The 12,638-nt window shown below is 37.3% G+C and overlaps 1 long non-coding RNA gene across 1 annotated transcript in view; it reads right to left on the bottom strand.

Annotated features, from left to right (window-relative positions):
- The window catches only part of LOC136324337 (uncharacterized), a 138,732-nt gene that overhangs the window by 94,094 nt on the left and 32,000 nt on the right, over nt 1-12,638 (bottom strand). The gene's annotated exons all lie outside the window — the stretch shown is intronic.

The following is a 12,638-nucleotide window of genomic DNA, read 5'->3' as shown; positions in this document are numbered from 1 at the left end:
AGTTTTTTGAGGAACCACCATACTTTCTTCCATAATGGTTGTACTACTTTACATTCCCACCAACAGTGTATGAGGGTTCCTTTTTCTCCACAGCCTCTCCAACATTTGCTATTACCTGACTTGCTAATAACAGCTAATCGAACAGGTGTGAGGTGGTATCTCATTGCCGTTTTGATTTGCATTTCTCTAATAGCTAAAGAAGATGAGCATCTTTTCATATATCTGTTGGCCATTTGTATTTCTTCCTGGGAGAAGTGTCTATTCATATCCTCTTCCCATTTTTTTATTGGATTGTTTGTTTGTTTGTTGTTGAGTTTTATGAGTTCTTTGTATATTTTGGATATTAGGCCCTTATCTGAGCTGTTGTTTGAAAATATCATTTCCCATTTAGTTGGCTTTCTGTTTATTTTGTTATCAGTTTCTCTTGCTGAGCAAAAACTTCTTAGTCTGATGTAGTCCCATTCATTAATTTTTGCCTTCACTTCTCTTGCCATTGGAGTCAAATTCATAAAATGCTTTTTAAAACCCAGGTCCATGAGTTGAGTACCTATGTCTTCTTCTATGTACTTAATTGTTTCAGGTCTTATGTTTAGATCTTTGATCCATTTTGAGTTAATTTTTGTACAGGGGGAGAGACTGTAGTCCAGTTTCATTCTTTTGCATGTGGCTTTCCAGTTTTCCCAGCACCATTTATTGAAGAGGCTTTCTTTTCTCCATTGTGTGTTGTTGGCCCCTTTATCAAAAATTATTTGACTATATATATGTGGTTTTATTTCTGGACTTTCTATTCTGTTCCATTGGTCTGAGTGTCTATTTTTCTGCCAATACCATGCTGTTTTGATTGTCGTGGCCCTATAATAGAGTTTGAAGTCAGGTATTGTTATGCCCCCAGCTTCATTCTTTTTCTTTAGGATTGCTTTGGCTATTCGGGGTTTTTTATAGTTCCATATAAATCTGATGATTTTTTGCTCTATTTCTTTAAAAATGTCATTGGAATTTTGATGGGAATTGCATTAAATTTGTATATTGCTTTGGGTAATATAGCCATCTTGATTATATTTATTCTTCCTAGCCAAGAACAAGGTATATTCTTCCATCTCACTATATCTTTTTCGATTTCCCTTAACAATGGTTTATAGTTTTCATTATATAAGTCCTTTACATTCTTTGTTATGTTTATTCCTAAGTATTTTATTTTTTTTGTTGCAATCGTGAAGGGGATTATTCTTTTGAGTTCCTTCTCAGTTGTTTCATTGTTGGCATATAGAAAGGCTATTGACTTCTGTATGTTAATTTTGTATCCTGCGACCTTACTGTATTGGCTTATTGTTTCTAGTAGTCTTTTTGTGGATTCTTTGGGGTTTTCGATGTATAGGATCATATCATCTGCAAAAAGTGATACCTTTACTTCTTCTTTTCCGATATGGATGCCTTTTATTTCTTTGTCTTGTCTGATTGCTCTGGCTAGAACCTCTAGTACCACATTAAATAAGAGTGGAGAGAGTGGACAACCCTGTCTTGTTCCTGATTTAAGGGGGAAAGCCTTCAGTTTAGTGCCATTTAATATGATGTTAGCTGATGGTTTATCATATATGGCCTTTATCATGTTGAGATATTTTCCTTCTATACCCATATTGTTGAGAGTCTTAAACATAAAATTGTGTTGTATTTTATCGAAAGCCTTTTCTGCGTCTATTGATAAGATCATGTGGTTTTTGTTCTTTGTTTTGTTGATATGGTGTATTACATTAACCGTTTTACGTATGTTGAACCATCCTTGAGATTCTGGAATGAATCCCACTTGATCATGATGTATTATTTTTTTAATATGTTGTTGTATTCGATTTGCTAGTATTTTGTTTAGTATTTTAGCATCTGTATTCATTAGAGATATTGGTCTGTAGTTTTCTTTTTTTGTGCCATCCTTGCCTGGTTTTGGTATGAGGGTTATGTTGGCCTCATAAAATGTGTTTGGAAGTATTGCTTCTTCTTCAATTTTTTGGAAGACTTTGAGTAGAATAGGAACCAAGTCTTCTTTGAATGTTTGATAAAATTCGCTGGTATAGCCGTCAGGGCCTGGACTTTTATTTTTGGGGAGGTTTTTAATGGTTTTTTCTATTTCTTCTCTACTGATAGGTCTGTTTAGGCTTTCTGCTTCTTCTTGACTCAGTCTAGGAAGGTTGTATTGTTCTAGGAATTTATCCATTTCTTCTAGGTTGTTGAATTTAGTGGCATAAAGTTTTTCATAGTATTCTACAATAATTCTTTGTATATCTACGGTGTCCGTGGTGATTTCTCCTCTTTCATTTTGTATTTTGTTTATATGAGTTCTTTCTCTTTTTTCCTTGGTAAGTCTTGCCAAGGGTTTGTCAATTTTGTTGATCTTTTCAAAGAACCAGCTCCTTGTTCTATTAATTTTTTCTATAGTTTTTCTGTTCTCTAATTCATTTATTTCTGCTCTGATTTTTATTATCTCCTTTCTTCGGCTGGTTTTGGGTTGTCTTTGTTCTTCTTTTTCTAGTTCCTTAAGGTGGGAAGTTAAGTGGTTCACTTGGGCTCTCTCTTGTTTGTTCATATATGCCTGAAGCGATATGAACTTCCCTCTTATCACTGCTTTTGCTGCATCCCATAGATTCTGATATGTCGTATTGTCATTTTCATTAGTCTGTATATATCTTTTGATCTCTGCACTTATTTCTTCTTTGACCCATTCATTTTTTAAAAGTATGTTGTTTAGTTTCCACATTTTTGTGAGATTTTTTTCCTCTTTTTTGCAGTTGAATTCTAGTTTCAAGGCTTTATGATCAGAAAATATGCTTGGTACAACTTCAATTTTTCTGAATTTGCTGATATTGTTTTTGTGGCCCAACATATGGTCAATTCTTGAGAATGATCCATGTACACTGGAGAAAAATGTATACTCAGTCACTTTGGGATGAAATGTCCTGTAGATGTCTATCATATCCAGGTGCTCTAGTGTTTTGTTTAAGGCCACTATGTCTTTGTTGATTCTCTGTTTGGATGACCGATCTAGAGCCGTCAGCGGTGTATTGAGGTCTCCAAGTATGATTGTATTTTTGTCAGTTTTTGTTTTAAGATCAATAAGTAGCTGTCTTATATATTTTGGTGCTCCTTGGTTTGGTGCATATATATTAAGAATTGTTATGTCTTCTTGATTCAGTGTCCCCTTAGCCATTATGAAATGGCCATTTTTGTCTCTAAGTACTTTTCCTGTCTTGTAGTCAGCATTATCTGATATGAGTATTGCTACACCTGCTTTTTTTTGGATGTTATTTGCTTGGAGTATTGTTTTCCAGCCTTTCACTTTGAATTTGTTTTTATCCTTGTTACTTAGATGAGTTTCCTGTAGGCAGCATACAGTTGGATTTTCTTTTTTAATCCATTCTGCTACTCTGTGCCTTTTTATTGGTGAGTTTAATCCATTTACATTTAGTGTAATTATTGATACTTGTGAGTTCCCTATTGCCATTTTATATCTTGCTTTCTGTTAGTTTTGTGTCTTGTTTGATTCTTCTCTTTCGTTTTTCTATCTTTTGTTTTTATTTGGTTGTATTCCATACATCTTTCCTCTGTTGCTATCTTTTTTATCTCATGTGCTTCTGTGGTGGTTTTTTCAATGGTGGTTACCTTTGAGTAATGAAAAGGGTCCCTACCCTGTTCATTGTAGCGAACTATTTTGTGAGTACTTTTGCACTCCATCGTCCTTTGCTACTGTTAATCTCCGTCTTCTCCCCCTCTTTCTTTTTGTTGTTGTCACAGTTTAAATTTGGTTTTATTGTGTTCTTCTTGGAGCTTTTACTTGTGGCTCTGTTTTTTTTTGTTCTTTGTATCTGATTGGAGAACCCCCTTTAGTAATTCCTGGAGTGGGGGTTTTCTGATGATAAATTCCCTCATCTTTTCTGTATCTGTGAATGTTTTTATTTCTCCTTCGTATTTGAAGAATAGCTTTGATGGGTATAGTATTCGTGGCTGAAAGTTCCTCTCTTTCAGGACTTTAAATATTGGGGTCCACTCTCTTCTAGCTTGTAGAGTTTCTGCTGAGAAATCTGATGATAATCTAATGGGCCTTCCTTTATATGTTGTATTCTTCTTTTCCCTGGCTGCCTTGAGAATTTTTTCTTTGCTGTTGGTTTGTGTCAATTTCATTATGATATGCCTTGGAGTATGTTTGTTGGGGTTAAGAAAACTTGGAGTTCTGTTTGCTTCTTGAACTTGAGGCTTTAGTTCTTTCCACAGGCTTGGGAAGTTCTCATCAATTATTTGTTTAAGTATGTTCTCCATTCCATTTTCTCTCTCTTCTCCCTCTGATATACCTATTATTCTTATGTTATTCTTTTTGATGGAGTCAGATAATTCTTGTAGGGCTATCTCATTTTTTTTAATTTTTGAGTCTCTTTCTTCTTCTCTCTGTTGTGCCTCAAGTTGCTTGTCTTCTATTTCACTAATCCTCTCTTCTATCTGACCTGTTCTATTAGCTAAGCTTGTTACTTTGTTTTTCAGCTCGTGAATTGAGTTTTTCATCTCTGTTTGATTTGTTTTTATAGTTTCAATTTCCTTGGACATATATTCTTTGTGTTCATGGAGTTGTTTTCTGATTTCCCTATATTGCCTTTCTGTGTTTTCTTGTATATCTCGGAGGATTTTTAGGATTTCTATCTTGAATTCTCTGTCATTTAGCTCCAAGGTTTCCAATATATTAAATTTTTTCTCCATAGATTTTTCCTCATCTAGCTGTGTTACCTCTCTTTCTTTTGTATCCATGATATTCGATTTTCTCTTCCTTAATGGCATCTTTGGGTGTATTGCGAAGAATCTGGAAGCTCCAGGTATAGGTTTTTCTGTTTCTGGTTGAAGATCTTGTTGAGTTTTGGGGGAGATTTATCGGTATCGCTTCCTACTCCGCCATTACTCTGACGTCCTTGAGTTAATTTTTACTTATGGTGTAAGATAATGGTCCAGTTTCATTCTTATGGACATCGCTGACCAGTTTTTCCAATAACATTTATTGAAGAGACTATCTATTTCCCATTATATATTCTTGGTGGCTTTGATTATTTACCATAGTTATACATGTGGCCTTATTTCTGGTCTCTCTGTTCTGTTCCATGGATCTATGTGTCTGTTTTTATGCCAATACCGAATTGTTTTTATTACAATAGCTTTATAAAACAGTTTAAAGTCAAGGAGCCTGATGCCTCTAGCTTTGTTCTTCTTATGTTGGCTGTTTAGGGTCTTTTGTCATTCCATACAAAATTTAAGGTTGTTGGTCCTATATCTGTGAAATGGGGTAGTCACGCTAGAATTCTGTCTTGATTTGGCACAAGAGAAGTGCTGAGTATATGGTACTTGTTGTTATTATTAATAATACTATTAATGTTATTACTACTAATGTTATCAGTAACCCCTAGTAACATTTGTTTCTCAACCTAACAGTGCACTAGAGGGAAATGATACTATATTATAATACTGTGAGAAGCAATTAAAGCAGTTTAGCAACCTGTGTTTACAAAATACAAGAAAAGGAAAGCTCCATAACCATCTAGCAAAAACTGTTGAAAACTATTTATAAACTAAAATTTTCTAATTTATTTCTCACTTAAGCTGACTTAATCCAAAAGTGGGAAAAATGTAGCTCTGGATGTAGAAAAACCAGATGGGTCCTATTTTATCCACTCTGTTTCATACCAACCTTTTAAATATAATTTCGGTATAGCAGTACATCATAGATTTAGCTGGTGGAAGATGAGAAAAAATAACATTAGAAGGTTCACAAATTGTGTAAGTTTGAGGAGTGAATTCTTTAAGCTCAGAAATCTGTGTGTGAATTTATCCAAGGGATAAGTAGATTTTTTTAAAGTAGAGATGACAGTGGCAGCAGCATTGCTCTCTAATCTCCTTGAACCATCTCATAAAAACAGACAGAAGAACTCCACTAAGATAACAACATCAAAGACCCATAGAAGATATCTCCAACAAAACTTAGTGACAAGATATCTCTATAAACTGAATTTATCAAAGCAAACCATGACAGCTACAAGACTCATGTAGTAATATCACATCCTGAGAGAAAGTAAAAAGCCACTGGCCTTTAAACAGCTCTGAAAAAAGTAAGAGCTCCTGAATTGCATATACTAACTGGGAAATTCAGTCAGCCAATCCAATAATAGCAGCTGAACAGGGAGGTAGGTTTCTGGTTTTATTATTTTTTTTCTGCTATAAGATAGGCTCTGGAGCAGTTTGGAGCCTGAAAATCTTCAAAACTTATGAACTCAAGCTCTCTTCTAAGACTGAGTCCCTGCCATTGACATAAAGATTGACCACTCCTCTCTCTACATGTAGAAAGCAATGCAATCTACAATTCAGGGATAACCACTAGGAGGAGTAGGCTTTCTACTGCTTAAAGTAATTGTTAAAAATAGAGTCATACTAAGCAAACTGGAAACAGTAGTGTCAAAGAAACTAGAAGACCCAGTTAAAAGTCAGAGAAGAGAATAGAAGCAGATTTTAGGAAATTCACAGCCATAGATTTAAGAACTTTGTGAAAACAGGAAGCAAACAAGCTCAAGAGTTAGGGAGCTGGAGAGAAAGAACAAATCTTTTGGGCATTCAGCAAACAAAGTACCACATATGGTGGAATGAAAGTGATAGCAATAATTAATAATAATACAGGAATAAACTCCTGTGTTTCATGTACTCACAACTGTAAACCTACTTTTGTTCCACCCTGTATATACTGTCTATATAAATATCATATATATAACAGACTTTTATAAAAACAATCTTTATATCAAAAATTAACGAGTAATATGTTTAAGATACTCAAGGAAAGACCATTTAAGCAATAGATTTTAATATGCAGTCAAACTGACCTTCAAGTGTAAAGACACTGGCCACCTACTATGAACATGCAGAAACTAGGGAATGTTGTTTTATGAACCCCTCCTAAGGAATCTTCTAGAGAAAAATCTTCAAACTGAAGGACCATTAACAAAGACTGGTGATTCCCTGCTCTTTGTGTAGGAAGTATTATGATCCACAATTCAGGAATATTCATCAGGAGAGGAAGGTTGTATGCTGCTTTGATTGTAATTTTGCCCAGTTTTACCCAGACAGTTAAAATTCAGAGAACCCCACTATTCTTCCTCCCAATTCTTTATTCTTACAATGAATTGGAAAAGAGATGAAATTAGCTTATAAAGTCACATTCCTTTCTTATTCTTTACTCATTTTTATAAACTATTAAAATTTTAAAAACAAAACGAGGCTTCCCATGTAAACATGTATAGGCACCTATAATGTTCAATTGCTATCTGCAATAATAAATAAAATAATTCTGAAATAAACTTAAACTATAACATAAAAATTTTCCAGATTTAAAAAGACAAGTGTAAATTATTTATCATTCAATAAATAAAAACTTCTATCTCTCTACTGGGCATATCATCTTCCTACCCAATAAACAATTTCACAGTTTAGGCGTCATACTTCAGTATTTGGGCGTTTGAGAGCTGCTGGTCTGCATATGGCCATCAAAGGGGGAAAATCCGTAAGAGCAGGAGAAAGAAGAACATTACCCACTTGGAAAGGATATTTACACAATGATTCAGAAATGTTCCCATTTTGCAAACTCTGAATTAACTTCTGAAGAGCCGTATCCAGGCGGGACCAGGTAGCTTAGCTGGTTAGAATATCATCCTGATATGCCAAGGTTGTGGGTTCAATCCCCAGTCAGGACACATACAGAAATCAACCAATAAATGTATAAATAAGTGGAACAACAAATCAATGTTTCTCTCTTTCAAATCAATAAATAAAAATAAAATAAAAAATAAAGAGACACATCCAGGTCAGACTGCTCGGTGTGCAGGTACAGATAGGCATCACTCAAGTCACTGAGAGTTCTCAGTTCCATATACTGCAAGCCAGGGAAATGAACACAGCTTTGATGGATTCTTACAGGAAAGAAATGTGTAGTACTATATAAGCATGTCTCTTATTTTTGTTTTCCTGAACAGGATGGTTCTGAGAAAGTACCATGAATTAGAGAGAATTCTGGGAGTTGCTTTTTAGCTTCTCCTATGGGGGCCTCAGGGCTCATTAGAATGAAAATGTCCTTGCAACTCCCTACCTGTGCTCTTTGAGAGCCAAGCCATTTCTTTCCATCTCACCAATAATTACTTTTTCCCCTAAAAATTTAACAGATAAGCCTTCTCTAGTGAATTGCCACGTAGCTCACAGAGATCAAAATGGAAAACTATGACAATAGTATTATATCTTGAACTTAATGTGCCCAAGTCAGAATTATTGATTTCTAACTCTTCCAATCTGTTCTCCCCTAGTTTTCTCCATTTCAGTGAATGGTACCAGAAACCATCTAATCACTTAAGCTAAAAACCCCAGAGACCTCCCTGTTTCTTCTCTTACTGCTAATATCCAACCTATACTCAAGTCTTATTTGCTCTATCTCCGAAACATCTCTTTAATTCATCAAATTCTCTCTCTGCCTACTGCTACTATCTGAGTCCATGCTATTATTTTCTTTTAGGTAGACCACTGCAATAGCCTCCTAACTAGTCATCCTGATTCCACAGTATCCCACTGCCCACTGCAGTAGTCTCTCTGACATGCTAGATTGGCCTCAGCAGGCTGTATCACCTCCCTACACAAACATAACTTCCTTTGCATCTCATTGCACATAAAATACAATCTAAACCACTTACAAAGCCCCATTCTCTCAGACCCCTGCCTCCTCTTCTGATCACTTCTATACTTGCCCTCAAGCAGAGAGTAGCCTTCTTTCTATTTCTTTAATACAACAATTCTTTTTCACTGTAGATCATCGCAGATCTAAAACACTATTGTCATTTCAGGTTTCATCTTAGAAATCACTGCCTCGGTATCTTGAGTGATAATTAATCTCATACCTTTCCCGTTACTATGTATTTTAATAGTTGTCCTTATCTGTATTTCAATTTTTCTTGTTTATATTTTCATCATCTACAAAATGTAAGCAACACAGAAAATTGTTTTGTTTTGTTTCTCATTTTCTCCTCAGATCCTAGAAGACCAATTGGCACCTAGTAGAAACTTAATAAATATTTCTTTAATAATCAAATATATATCAGGGCTTTGTTTACTGAGCAGTGCATGAGTCCTTAAGTGCTGATCACTTCTTTTCCACAAGCATTTTTTTCCTCTCTGATTTGTGAGAGAGATTTATCATAAGTGTTTCCCCTTGGTCCTGGCCGGTTGGCTGAGTGGACAGAACATCAGCTTGGTGTGAAGATGCCCCAGGTTTGATCCCTGGCCAGGGCACACATGAGAAGTGACCATCTGTTTCTCTTCTCCTCCCTCTCCCCTTCTCTCTCCCCTTCTCGCAGCCAGTGACTCGATTTGTCATAGGGCCACCCTCTGGTGCTGAGGATAACCTGCTTAATTTGAGCCTCAGCCCCAGACAGGGGCTGTTGGGGGGATCCCGGTCGGGGTGCATACGAGAGTTTATCTGTCTATCTTCCCTCCTCTCACTTGAACAACAACAACAAAAAATCCCCCCACCCTTTTTCAATGCAAAGTTTCACTGACAGCAACGGTTTGTAGGCAAGGAAGAAAGACTACACCAAACGGGCAAGTTTATTTTTGTTTTATTTTGAGAGAAAGAAATATAGATTTGTTGTTTCACTCATTTGTGCATTCATTGGTTGATTCTTGTATGTGCCCCAACTGGGGATCAAACCCACAATCCTGGCTTATCAGGACGACACTCTAACCTACTGAGTTACCTGGCTAGTGCCGGCACTGGTTGTTTCAAATTCTTGCATTCAGTAAAAAACTGGGACGCTGTGTTTCCCACACAGACACCTTGGAAATGCATTCATTTGGGAAATGAAGATAGCTCTCCAACCACAGATAGGTACTTTGAATCTCTGTAAATAAGCTGCATTTTAAATGCCAGGCTATTATCTTTTCTAATAACCTCCCAGAGCAACAGAGGTGAGAACAGCACTGCAATGGACAGCGCACTTTAAAATGTGGGCCGAACTGTAATTGTCCTTTTCAATTTTTTATCACTGTTCAATTTTATTGCCCTCCAGTCTTTTCAACAAGGCATTTCTGTGGGAGGAGGGGAGGCTATGTGTATGTGGTTATTTTTTTACATGTGAAGGAAATGGCTATTTACAATTGTATTTGTGATAAATAGGAAAGTCAGTTGTCAAGTGATTAGGAGCTGCACAATGAGTCATAAATATTACGTTTCTCTTGAAACATTTGGCACTCTGCAATGTTATTTTCCAGATAATATGCATAGAACCCAGGTCATATCGGTCTAGGAAGCATAAGTTAAGATCACAACAACAGTCTATTCATAGGTCCTCCTGGATTATAACTTCCTAATTTCTAAGGGATAAGCATTCAGAGCAGCCCCTCTTCCCCTTTATTATGTTTATCTGAGAGTTCCAAAAGAGGGTCAGGTGGTACATGTCATTTTCCCTGCCGCCCCTCCTTCCGTTGTCCCTATATATTCCTGCTGAGATCTTGCCATCCATTTGATCTGTTTTGTTTTGTTTGTTTGTTTTTTCTGAGGTAGGGGGACAGACAGGAAGGGGGAGAGATGAGAAGCATCAATTCTTCACTGTGGCACTTCAGTTGTTCATTGACTGCTTTCTCATATGTGCCTTGACCGGCAGGCACCAGCTGAGTGAGTGACCCCTCACTCAAGCCAGTGAGCCTGCACTCAAGCTGGATGAACCCACACTCAAGCTGGCAACCTCGGGTTTCAGACCAGGGTCCTCAGAATCCCAGGCTGATGCTCCTCTATGCTGCTAGAACTATCAGGCTGCCCATGTGGTACCCCCTGATCTGCTTGCCACCTCTGCCTACATCTCCAGTGAATGGGAGAAACTATTTACTGCCTCATCTTTCACTGTTTGGAAAGTAAGAATAGGATCTTTCAGCACAGTTATTTGAGCGCCCTAGTGTTGAAGCTCTAGTTGTTTTATTTTGTAACCTTTTCCTACCCTAGACAGGGCACCCCCCCCAAGGTACTGGATCAGGGGGACTCATATTTAACATCATTCCATACATTATACTAGCACTCTTCTCTGCTCACATCCTATCAGTAAGTCTGCTGCAGACTGTTACCCATTTGCCTTCTCCAAGGCATCCAACACACCTGACTATGTCTGAACTCAAGAGCAAAGAGTATTCAAGCATTTTCATATGCTCAAACAAGGTGCCAGAGCATTTAACGCTACATCTATCCCCTTTGCCAACTTATGACTGGACAAATTAAGAACACAGAGGGCAGGAAATGGTTTAGATAGTAGGGAAAAGTAAGGCTGAACCTGAAATAGGGTAGCCAGGGCTGAGAGTTCAGCTAGACAAAAAAGAAACTCTGTACTCACTCCACTAGGTCCATGAAGATAATTGAAGAAATACCTAGACTGGAAATGCAAGCAAACCTAACTGAAGAACCTTCCAAACAGCTCAACATTATGGAAAGCCAAGAGATTATATGGCCCAAGTGCAGCAGAGCAAAGTGGAGTTCCAAAGCCAGCTCCCATGGTGGACATGGAGGATATATTGTAAAAGGCAAGAAAATCTACAACGAGGCAGCAGGAGGGAAGCAGAGCAGCAGCAGGGAGGGTGGAGACCAAGCAGCACGCTTTCTCCACTGCATGGTCTCAGTTTTCTCTCTCACTTGAAAGCTGATCTCAGGTAAACCTGCCCTGACCACCTGAGGGGAATATCTGAAAATAGCAAAGGGCAGGGAAAAGACACAGCTCTTTAAGAGCCATTTTCTTTAGAATAACCACAACATTAAGTAGATAGCACTGCGTATGCATATTTTGAGGAAATTCCACAAACTCATGAGCAGGTTGGGTTCTGGGGGTTCCTAAACATGGAGACTTCCTAAACTCTTCCCGAGTCTACTTATCTGTAAATCCAGAGGGACAGTGTGCGTGTGACCACTGTCACCATCTGTTCTGGGACAACAGAGTAGACACAATTTTTCTCTGACTTGTCTCCACTAAATTTCAACACTGAAAATTCTCTGAATAGACAGTCTTTATTAGCAGAAGCAGAGTGAGAAAGGAAATGATTTGGTCCCCTGGCTCTTCTTCTCCATCCAAAGCCCTCATCTCCCCATGCCAACCACTGTTGTTCAGCCTTCTGCATGTCGACTGAATTCAACAAGTATTTACTGAAGGCTCAGCATGGGAAGAGAGAAAGACAGGATAAAAGTTAATCCCACTTTCAAGGAATTTTCAAGATAATAAAGGAGTCGATCAAATAATTACAAATAATTATATCTTCCCATATTACAGATACTCCAGTAGGACGTAACACTCTTTAGGGATGATTTGGTTTGCGGGTATGAGCAAAGGTTGAAGAAAGTCCCCCGAAACATTTGAAATAATACATGAGAAATGCATAGAACAGAGGAATTAGGATAAAGATGGCTGATTGAAAGTGTATTAAATTCTACTCCATCCCCTAAAGACCTCCAAAATTTCATGAAAGAGATTTTTAAGGCATACACTCACAGAAAGAAAGAAAGAAAGAAAGAAAGAAAGAAAGAAAGAAAGAAAGAAAGAAAGAAAGAAAGAAAGAAAGAA

This window comes from Saccopteryx bilineata, chromosome 2 (assembly GCF_036850765.1).
Source record: "Saccopteryx bilineata isolate mSacBil1 chromosome 2, mSacBil1_pri_phased_curated, whole genome shotgun sequence".
Classification (NCBI taxonomy): Eukaryota; Metazoa; Chordata; class Mammalia; order Chiroptera; family Emballonuridae; genus Saccopteryx; species Saccopteryx bilineata.
Note: the sequence above shows the minus strand (reverse complement) of the source record. Positions and strands in the feature narration are given on the sequence as shown.